The sequence below is a fragment of the Triticum aestivum genome, chromosome 6B (genome assembly GCF_018294505.1).
Source record: "Triticum aestivum cultivar Chinese Spring chromosome 6B, IWGSC CS RefSeq v2.1, whole genome shotgun sequence".
NCBI classification, from domain to species: domain Eukaryota; kingdom Viridiplantae; phylum Streptophyta; class Magnoliopsida; order Poales; family Poaceae; genus Triticum; species Triticum aestivum.
Window position 1 is genome coordinate 109,365,196 of NC_057810.1, and position 11,566 is coordinate 109,376,761.

The window sequence follows — 11,566 nt, forward strand, 5'->3', positions numbered from 1 at the left end:
AGGCCAAGAAAATGTTCATCTTGTTCTAAATATTTCATTTAGATGGTGAAAATTTGTTTTGACATTTGTAGGTTTTTATTTTATTTTTCTAGGATTTGTTTTCGGTGAAATCTTATTTAAAAAAAAATCTTCTGTTCAGACCGACCGGGCCGAAGCCCAGCCGGCCCAAGCCGCTCGCCGACTCCGAGCAGGAGTCCTGCCTCGCGCCGCCGCTTGCCATGGCCGAGCCGGCCCGCCCCACCGCCCAGCCTCCTCCCCCAAGCCGCCAGCCGCCCCCCTCCTTAAATAACGCCGGGCTGACCCCCACCACCACACCAACCCGCGCCGCCAACCCCGCCGCCTAGCGCCGCCGCTGCTGCTGCCTGCACCGTCGCCGCCGCTTCCCGCTGCCGCGCTGCCGTTGTCGTGCCTCGCCGGAGCGGCCGCCGATCCGATCCGGATCCGCCATTTTTTTTGGTTTAGGTAAAAACCGACCGGTTTTTATTTAAACACTAGTTTAGTTTTTTTAGAATAGATCGGTTTTAGTTTTTTATTCCCGATTTAACTATTTAGCGAACGCCCGTTCGTTCGTTCGTTTTAACAAACACTGTTCACTCGTTAGCCGCAGACAGCAAACGTTTGTTCGTTAGCCTGTTCATTAGTTTTTCTTTTTCCAGGGTTTTTCCACGATTATTTTGATCGTGATTTTAGCCCAGATCTTAGTTTTAGTTTATCTTTTCGCTCGTTTGCCGGAATCAGGCGATTCAAGCGCCTAGATCTTCGTTTAGAAGCCCTCTTTCTGTTTAACCAACTTGAACAAGATTTTGGTACTATAAAATTTTACTTTAGACCAGATTAGTAAATGGAGCTTGCTTCTTTCGCAGTTTGAGTTTCGTTGCTTCGTTTGATTTGATTCTTTTTGCAAACTGGAGTTCTTAAGTTGCTTTCTGGTTAGATCTCTTATTTGAGTTTTACCCGTGCTTCTAGTTGAGTGCTTATTGTATGCTTGTTTGTTTGCGATAGAGTACCTGGAGTGCAAAGCGTGCTACTACGAGTCTCTAGGTTTCACGGATCATCAGCAAGGCAAGTAACACTTTGATCATACCTCTTTACTACCCAGTTTTATTGCATTAGATCAATCCTCAAACAATTGCACGGTTAGGATCTATTTAACAAGTGGGTTTTGGGAAGTAGAAGAGGTAGTACCTATTTACCTATTTATTATCAAACCTTTAGGAGTTACTTCTACGTATTGCTTGTCATGCTATGCTATGCTAGTAGACGTGGATTGGGTGAGTGTATCCATGACAGATGTGATTATTGTTATTTAATGGTTAACTTAAGGTGTCTACTTAAATACACATCTGGGGTGGATTGAGGCACCTGGGGAACACAGTGTTGCCTATTTTTTTTGGGAAATCCCGGGGTTACCGTGTGATTATCCTATGGACTGCCACCCAGGCTCAGAGGAATCATAAGATTATTCATGCTAGAAACTTTCGTGTGCATCCACAAGCTATTATGGGCTCTAGCATAGTTGAGTAAGTTGCAAGACCTCTTTCAGTGGTGGGCTAGAAGATGTAGGGGAAAGTAGGTGGAACTGTCCACCCAGAGTAAAGAGTTATTGTTTTAGAAAGACTGTGTCTCGATTCTCCGATCATGGGTGTATTTGAGTCTTGTGGGGAAAAGTGTGCAAACCTCTGTAGAGTGTATAAACTAATCATGGTTAGCCGTGTCCCCAGTTATGGAAATCTTGAGTATCTAGTTCTTGGATTATCATGTTGATCTCATCACTCTTAATATAATTTGGTTGGGTTTAATGATGATGCTTAATTGGGATTGAGTTGGACAAACCTTCTCTATGTTTAACAACCACCATAATAGTTGAATAAAATTTTATTCCTTTGTTGTAGGGAAAAATTGGCTTTATGCAAAACAGTAACCATAGAGCTTTCCACCAGCCATATATGCATGTAGTGATAGAAATTATTATGTTCATTACTCTATGTGTTACATTGCCAGCATATTCCATGTGCTGACCCATTTTGGGCTGCAATGTTCCTGTTGTAGACTTTTCAGACGACGAGTAAGGTGCCTTAGGTCATGATCTTTCACTCAGTGATGTCGTTGGGGTTGATGGACTCACTTTATCTTCCAAGCCTTCCGCTGTTATCGATTTTAGATGGCCTTAAGCCATATTTATTGTAATAAGTTTTCTTTTGAGACTATTCGATGTAATAAGTGTGTGATTGCTACTCTGTTATAAATCCTCAAGTATTGTGCATGTCAGCATTACCGATCCAGGGATGACACTGATGCACAGAGATCAGACTATTTGAGGTCTGGTCGCTACAAGATGGTATCAGAGCACACGCTGACTGTAGGACACGACCACTAAGCTAAAGCCCTAGATCACTACTCTCTTCTCATTCCTGACTCCTCTCCCTTTTCTACTCTTTAGGATGGCGGATGCAAGGAACAAGTTCATGCAACCGGATGAAGATGCACCTTTTGGACGCCACTTGAAGGAAGTTACTAGGCACCTGAACATCGGAATACCAAGCTTCATCGGGACCTACATCGCCACTCTACCAGAGGATGAGCGTTGGATGATTCAAGTTCAAGTTCCAGGAAGGACGTTCATGCCAGTCACTGAGCCCATAGAGTTTTCCTTTGATGCACCAACCTGGAGTCTAGGAAAGAGCATGGCAGCTCACATCACCATGGGACGCATTGGAGAAGTTTACCACAAGGATCTCAAGGATACTATCTACCAGATTTGTGGCGCCGAGATGAGCAAAGGGAGATAATCAGCACCAGAAAGGATAGATCCATTGCAGCTTTCATCCAGGAGTTAAACCAACACATTCGTCGCTAGGAGACCAGATGTGTGCAGGCATGATGGATCTGAAGAAGGCAATGCCCAAGATCACGGAGCTGGAGGAAGAACTCAAGTCTACACGCGATGGATATGAGGAGGAAATGACGATACTCATGGAGAAGAATGACGATCTGATAAGGAAACTAGGAGTATTCATGGGAGACCCCGCGCTAGGAGGAGAAGACGACAATTCCATTCATTCATCGGAGGACTACATCATCATCGACGACACCGACTCAGACCCAGACGATAGTGATGATGACTATGTTGATGAAGCTGGAGCAGATATCATGGAGTCTTCCACCGATCAAGATTTCTAGTCGACCACCATAACAGTAGTAGCATTCCCCCATGTATATAGTATAGTCCAAGCACTTTTGTAACGATAGTTAGACCGATGTATGCCCTTGTTTGATTTGATTGAAGTTATTTGTTTGTGTTTGTCTCATGAGCATATGGGTAGTGTTTTCCCCTAGACCTCTTTCTGTTCTATTTTCTCATCTTTTCTAAACCCATCAGATGCCTCCGAGACGCGACAATGGTTTTGCTTTCCCACTGGAGCTCACTCAGTTGATCCAGTAGCAGAATACCCTGATGCAGCTACTAGTCCACTCAGAATCAGGGGAACAACAACAACAATAACCCGCCACCACCACCTTTTGATCACTTAGCCTGTTTCCTAAGGCTAAATCCGCCGGTGTTCTCCAGTAGCACTGAGCCGATAGTTTCAGATGATTGGCTCCACAAGATTGGAAGGGAGTTGACCACTACAGGATGCACAGATGCGGAGAGAGTGTGTTTTGCCGCACATCAGCTTGATGGACCCGCATCATCATGGTGGGAGAATTTCACAGCCACTTACCCTGTCGACACTGTCACATGGGATCAGTTTCAGCAGGCTTTCCGCACTGCCCATGTTTCAGCAGGACCTATGGCCATGAAGAAGCGCGAGTTTCACAACTTGCGCCAAGGAGGATGCTCAGTAGTCCAGTATGTGGATGATTTTAGTAAGTTAGCATGTTATGCCCCAAATGACGGATCTACGGATGCAGCAAAGCAGGAGAAGTTTTTGGAAGGACTGAATGATGAGCTGAGCATGCAGTTGATGGTGGCAACCTTCAACAACTACCAGGAGTTGGTAGATAGATCTCTCATGATTGAAGGGAAGCAGCAGCATATTGACAACCGCAAGAGGAAGTATGGACAAGGGAAGTACAATTCTGGAGCTCAGCAGAGGCCTCGTTTTACCCCGAACTCGGGGGGACCCCTTCACCATAACCATGGAGGTCACAATCACAATGGAGGGAGTTCGCACCACCATAGTGGCCCCAAGAATGGGAATGGGAATGGAGGAAGCAACGACCAGAGCCGTTCCAACCCAGCAACGCCCGCCAAGAAGGATCTAAGTCACATTACTTGCTACAAGTGCCAGAAGACTAGACATTATGCCAATGAATATCCTGAAGCTAAGAATGGAAACAATAATGGAAGCTCTGGGAAGAAGCCTAACCCTTTCAATAGGGGACAAGTGGACCACATTAACGTGGAGGAGGTTGAAGCACAGCCGAAGGCAGTAATAGGTAAGTTTTTGGTTAAGACATTTACTGCAATTGTTCTTTTTGATACTGGTGCATCACATTCATACATATCAAGGGGATTTGTGGATAAGTATAAACTGCCCACCAAAGTTCTTAGAACACCTATGTTAGTAAGCTCGCTAGGAGCGGAGCATATGGCAAGCCAAGGATGTTTTCAGATGCCATTGACCATAGGTAGGCATGTTTTCCTCTCAGACCTGATAATTCTGGAGTCGCAAGGTTTGGATGTGATTTTGGGTATGGATTGGCTATTGATGTATGGAGGAAACATAGATTTCCCCAGTAAGTCAATTATGCTTACCACCCCAGAAGGTAGGAGGATGAAGTATGTATCCCGGCATGTACCGAAGAGGACTCAAGTGAATTCCTTATCAGGAGTTGTACAGGAGGAAGTACCAGTGGTGAAGGATTTCCCTAATGTATTCCCAGAAGAGTTTCCAGGCATGCCACCGGATAGAGAATTGACTTTTTGATTGAGATTTTCCCAGGCACAGGGCCAATATCTAAGAGACGGTACAGGATGCCCGCAAAGGATTTGGAGGAAATTAAGAAGCAGATTAACGAGTTACTGGATAAAGGATATATTCACCCAAGTTCGTCACCTTGGGGATCACCAATACTTCTAGTGGAGAAGAAGGATGGGACGTTGAGGATGGTTGTTGATTATCGTGGATTGAATGAAGTAACAATCAAGAACAAGTACCCACTGCCAATGATCAATGATTTGTTTGACCAGTTACAAGGAGCTAAAGTATTTTCCAAGATCGATCTGCGATCAGGATACCACCAGCTGAAGATTCGAGAGCAGGATATACCTAAGATAGCTTTTACCACAAGGTACGGGCTATATGAGTATACCGTTATGTCATTTGGTATGATTAACGAACCTGCGTATTTCATGAATATGATGAACAAGGTGTTTATGGAGTTTTTGGATAAGTTTGTCGTGGTGTTCATTGATGATATTTTGGTCTACTCGAAGAATGAAGAGGAGCATAAGGAGCATTTGTGTTTGGTACTTGGAAAGCTCAAAGAACATCAGTTATATGCCAAATTCAGTAAGTGTGAGTTTTGGTTGAATGAAGTTGGATTCCTCGGACATGTTATATCCGGAGAGAAGGAATAGCAGTAGACCCCACCAAGGTTGTCACTGTGAAAAATTGGGAAGCACCCACGTCAGTTGGAGAGATCCGGAGTTTCCTTGGACTCGCAAGATACTACTGAAGGTTCATTGAGAATTTCTCAAAGATTGCAAAGCCCATGACGGAGTTGTTGAAGAAGGACACCAAGTTCTAATGGACTGAGGAATGTGAGTCCAATTTTCAGGAGTTGAAGAAACGTTTGGTTACAGCCCCAGTGTTGATTCTTCAAAATCAACGCAAGGATTATCAAGTGTGTTGCGATGCTTCTCGTTGAGGACTTGGAGCAGTACTTATGTAGGAGGGAAGGGTTGTTTCATATGTCTCACGACAGCTTAAACCCCATGAGTTAAATTATGCTACCCATGATTTGGAGTTAGCAGCAGTAGTGCATGCATTGAAGACTTGGAGACACTTTCTCATCGGAAACCATTGTGAGGTGTACACGGATCACAAGAGTTTGAAGTATATCTTCATGCAGAAGGAGTTGAATCTCAGGCAAAGGAGATGGTTGGAGCTCATCAAGGATTATGATATGAGATTTCATTATCATCCCGGAAATGCTAATGTAGTAGCTGATGTAGGGGAACGTTGCATAAAATAAAATTTTCCTACGTTCACCAAGATCAATCTATGAGTTCATTTAGCAACGAGAGAGAGAGATGCATCTACATACCACTTGTAGATCGCGTGCGGAAGCATTCAAGAGAACGGGGCTGAGGGAGTCGTTCTCGTCGTGATCCTATCACCGGAGATCCTAGCGCCGAACGGACGGCACCTCCGCGTTCAACACACGTACGGTCAGCATGACGTCTCCTCCGTCTTGATCCAGCAAGGGGGAAGGAGAGGTTGATGAAGATCCAGCAGCATGACAGCGTGGTGGTGGATGCAGCAGGACTCCGACAGGGCTTCGCCAAGCAACTGCGGGAGGAGGAAGAGGTGTAGCAGGGGGAGGGAGGCGCCCAGACTCAGGTGCGGCTGCCCTCCCTCCCCCCTCCTTTATATAGGCCCCCTGGGGGGGCGCCGGCCCTGGAGATGGGAATCTCCCAAGGGGGCGGCGGCCAGGGGGGTGGAGTGCCCCCCAAGGCCAGTGGTGCGCCCCCACCCTAGGGTTTCCAACCCTAGGCGCAGGGGGGGCCCAAGGGGGGCGCACCAGCCCACTAGGGGCTGGTTTCCCTCCCACCTCAGCCCACGGGGCCCTCCGGGATAGGTGGCCCCACCCGGTGGAACCCCGGGACCCTTCCGGTGGTCCCGGTACAATACCGGGTGACCCCGAAACTTTCCCGATGGCCGAAACAGCACTTCCTATATATAATTCTTTACCTCCGGACCATTCCAGAACTCCTCGTGACGTCCGGGATCTCATCCGGGACTCCGAACAACATTCGATTTGCTGCATACTCATATTCATACAACCCTAGCGTCACTGAACCTTAAGTGTGTAGACCCTACGGGTTCGGGAGACATGTAGACATGACCGAGACGGCTCTCTGGTCAATAACCAACAGCGGGATCTGGATACCCATGTTGGCTCCCACATACTCCTCGATGATCTCATCGGATGAACCACGATGTCGAGGATTCAAGCAACCCCGTATACTATTCCCTTTGTCAGACGGTATGTTACTTGCCCGAGATTCGATCGTCGGTATCCCAATACCTCGTTCAATCTCGTTGCCGGCAAGTCACTTTACTCATACCGTAATGCATGATCCCGTGACCAGACACTTGGTCACTTTGAGCTCATTATGATGATGCACTACCGAGTGGGCCCAGTGATACCTCTCCGTAATACGGAGTGACAAATCCCAGTCTCGATCCGTGTCAACCCAACAGACACTTTCGGAGATACCTGTAGTGCACCTTTATAGTCACCCAGTTACGTTGTGACGTTTGGTACACCCAAAGCACTCCTACGGTATCCGGGAGTTACACGATCTCATGGTCTAAGGAAGAGATACTTGACATTGGAAAAGCTCTAGCAAAACGAACTACACGATCTTGTGCTATGCTTAGGATTGGGTCTTGTCCATCACATCATTCTCCTAATGATGTGATCCCGTTATCAACGACATCCAATGTCCATAGTCAGGAAACCATGACTATCTGTTGATCAACGAGCTAGTCAACTAGAGGCTCACTAGGGACATGTTGTGGTCTAAGTATTCACACGTGTATTACGATTTCCGGATAATACAATTATAGCATGAATAAAAGACAACTATCATGAACAAAGAAATATAATAATAATCCTTTTATTATTGCCTCTAGGGCATATTTCCAACAGTCTCCCACTTGCACTAGAGTCAATAATCTAGTTACATTGTGATGAATCGAACACCCATAGAGTTCTGGTGTTGATCATGTTTTGCTCGCGGAAGAGGTTTAGTCAACGGATCTGCGACATTCAGATCCGTATGTACTTTGCAAATATCTATGTCTCCATCTTGAACATTTTCACGGATGGAGTTGAAACGACGCTTGATGTGCCTGGTCTTCTTGTGAAACCTGGGCTCCTTGGCAAGGGCAATAGCTCCAGTGTTGTCACAGAAGAGAGTGATTGGCCCCGACGCATTGGGTATGACTCCTAGGTCGGTGATGAACTCCTTCATCCATATTGCTTCATGCGCTGCCTCCGAGGCTGCCATGTACTCCGCTTCACATGTAGATCCCGCCACGACGCTCTGCTTGCAACTGCACCAGCTCACTGCTCCACGATTCAACATATACACGTATCCGGTTTGTGACTTAGAGTCATCCAGATCTGTGTCGAAGCTAGCGTCGACGTAACCCTTTACGACGAGCTCTTCGTCACCTCCATAAACGAGAAACATGTCCTTTGTCCTTTTCAGGTACTTCAGGATATTCTTGACCGCTGTCCAGTGTTCCTTGCCGGGATTACTTTGGTACCTTCCTACCAAACTTACGGCAAGGTTTACATCAGGTCTGGTACACAGCATGGCATACATAATAGATCCTATGGCTGAGGCATAGGGGATGACACTCATCTCTTCTTTATCTTTTGCCGTGGTCGGGCATTGAGCCGAGCTCAATCTCACACCTTGCAATACAGGCAAGAACCCTTTCTTGGACTGATCCATTTTGAACTTCTTCAAAATCTTATCAAGGTATGTGCTTTGTGAAAGACCTATGAGGCGTCTCGATCTATCCCTATAGATCTTGATGCCTAATATGTAAGCAGCTTCTCCAAGGTCCTTCATTGAAAAACACTTATTCAAGTAGGCCTTAATGCTGTCCAAGAATTCTATATCATTTCCCATCAAAAGTATGTCATCTACATATAATATGAGAAATGCTACAGAGCTCCCACTCACTTTCTTGTAAACGCAGGCTTCTCCATAAGTCTGCATAAACCCAAACGCTTTGATCATCTCATCAAAGCGAATGTTCCAACTCCGAGATGCTTGCACCAGCCCATAAATGGATCGCTGGAGCTTGCATACTTTGTTAGCATTCTTAGGATCGACAAAACCTTCCGGCTGCATCATATACAGCTCTTCCTTAAGATAACCGTTAAGGAATGCCGTTTTGACGTCCATCTGCCATATCTCATAATCATAGTATGCGGCAATTGCTAACATGATTCGGACGGACTTAAGCTTCGCTACGGGAGAGAAAGTCTCATCGTAGTCAACCCCTTGAACTTGTCGATAACCCTTAGCAACAAGTCGAGCTTTATAGATGGTGACATTACCATCCGCGTCCGTCTTCTTCTTAAAGATCCATTTGTTTTCTATCGCTCGCCGATCATCGGGCAAGTCAGTCAAAGTCCATACTTTGTTTTCATACATGGATTCTATCTCGGATTGCATGGCTTCTAGCCATTTGTTGGAATCTGGGCCCGCCATCGCTTCTTCATAGTTCGAAGGTTCACCGTTGTCTAACAACATGATTTCCAGGACAGGGTTGCCATACCACTCTGGTGTGGAACGTGTCCTCGTGGACCTACGAAGTTCAGTAGCAACTTGATCCGAAGTACCTTGATCATCATCATTAATTTCCTCTCCAGTCGGTGTAGGCACCACAGGAACATTTTCCTGAGCTGCACTACTTTCCGGTTCAAGAGGTAGTACTTCATCGAGTTCTACTTTCCTCCCACTTACTCCTTTCGAGAGAAACTCTTTTTCCAGAAAGGATCCGTTCTTGGCAACAAAGATCTTGCCTTCGGATCTAAGGTAGAAGGTATACCCAATGGTTTCCTTGGGGTATCCTATGAAGACGCATTTTTCCGACTTGGGTTCGAGCTTTTCAGGTTGAAGTTTCTTGACATAAGCATCGCATCCCCAAACTTTTAGAAACGACAGCTTAGGTTTCTTCCCAAACCATAATTCATACGGTGTCGTCTCAACGGATTTAGACGGTGCCCTATTTAAAGTGAATGTAGCTGTCTCTAGAGCGTATCCCCAAAATGATAGCGGTAAATCGGTAAGAGACATCATAGATCGCACCATATCCAATAGAGTGCGATTACGACGTTCGGACACACCGTTACGCTGAGGTGTTCCAGGCGGCGTGAGTTGTGAAACGATTCCACATTTTCTTAAGTGCGTACCAAATTCGTGACTTAAATATTCTCCTCCACGATCCGATCGTAAGAATTTTATCTTTCGGTCACGTTGATTCTCTACTTCATTCTGAAATTCCTTGAACTTTTCAAAGGTCTCAGACTTGTGTTTCATCAAGTAGACATACCCATATCTACTTAAGTCATCAGTGAGAGTGAGAACATAACGATATCCTCCGCGAGCCTCAACGCTCATTGGACCACACACATCAGTATGTATGATTTCCAATAAGTTGGTTGCTCGCTCCATTGTTCCGGAGAACGGAGTCTTGGTCATTTTGCCCATGAGGCATGGTTCGCATGTGTCAAATGATTCATAATCGAGAGACTCTAAAAGTCCATCAGCATGGAGCTTCTTCATGCGCTTGACACCAATGTGACCAAGGCGGCAGTGCCACAAGTATGTGGGACTATCGTTATCAACTTTACATCTTTTGGTATTCACACTATGAATATGTGTAACATTACGTTCGAGATTCATTAAGAATAAACCATTGACCATCGGGGCATGACCATAAAACATATCTCTCATATAAATAGAACAACCATTATTCTCGGATTTAAATGAGTAGCCATCTCGTATTAAACGAGATCCAGATACAATGTTCATGCTCAAACTTGGCACTAAATAACAATTATTGAGGTTTAAAACTAATCCCGTAGGTAAATGTAGAGGTAGCGTGCCGACGGCGATCACATCGACCTTGGAACCATTCCCGACGCGCATCGTCACCTCGTCCTTCGCCAGTCTCCGCTTATTCCGCAGCTCCTGCTGTGAGTTACAAATGTGAGCAACGGCACCGGTATCAAATACCCAGGAGTTACTACGAGTACTGGTAAGGTACACATCAATTACATGTATATCACATATACCTTTAGTGTTGCCGGCCTTCTTGTCCGCTAAGTATTTGGGGCAGTTCCGCTTCCAGTGACCCTTCCCTTTGCAATAAAAGCACTCAGTCTCAGGCTTGGGTCCATTCTTTGACTTCTTCCCGGCAACTGGCTTACCGGGCGCGGCAACATCTTTGCCGTCCTTCTTGAAGTTCTTCTTACCCTTGCCCTTCTTGAACTTAGTGGTCTTATTGACCATCAACACTTGATGTTCTTTCTTGATTTCAACCTCTGCTGACTTCAGCATTGAAAATACTTCAGGAATGGTCTTCACCATCCCCTGCATATTGTAGTTCATCACAAAGCTCTTGTAGCTCGGTGGGAGCGACTGAAGGATTCTGTCAATGACCGCCTCGTCCGGGAGGTTGATCTCCAGCTGGGACAGGCGGTTGTGCAACCCAGACATTTTGAGTATGTGCTCACTGACAGAACTGTTTTCCTCCATCTTACAACTATAGAACTTGTCGGAGACTTCATATCTCTCGACCCGGGC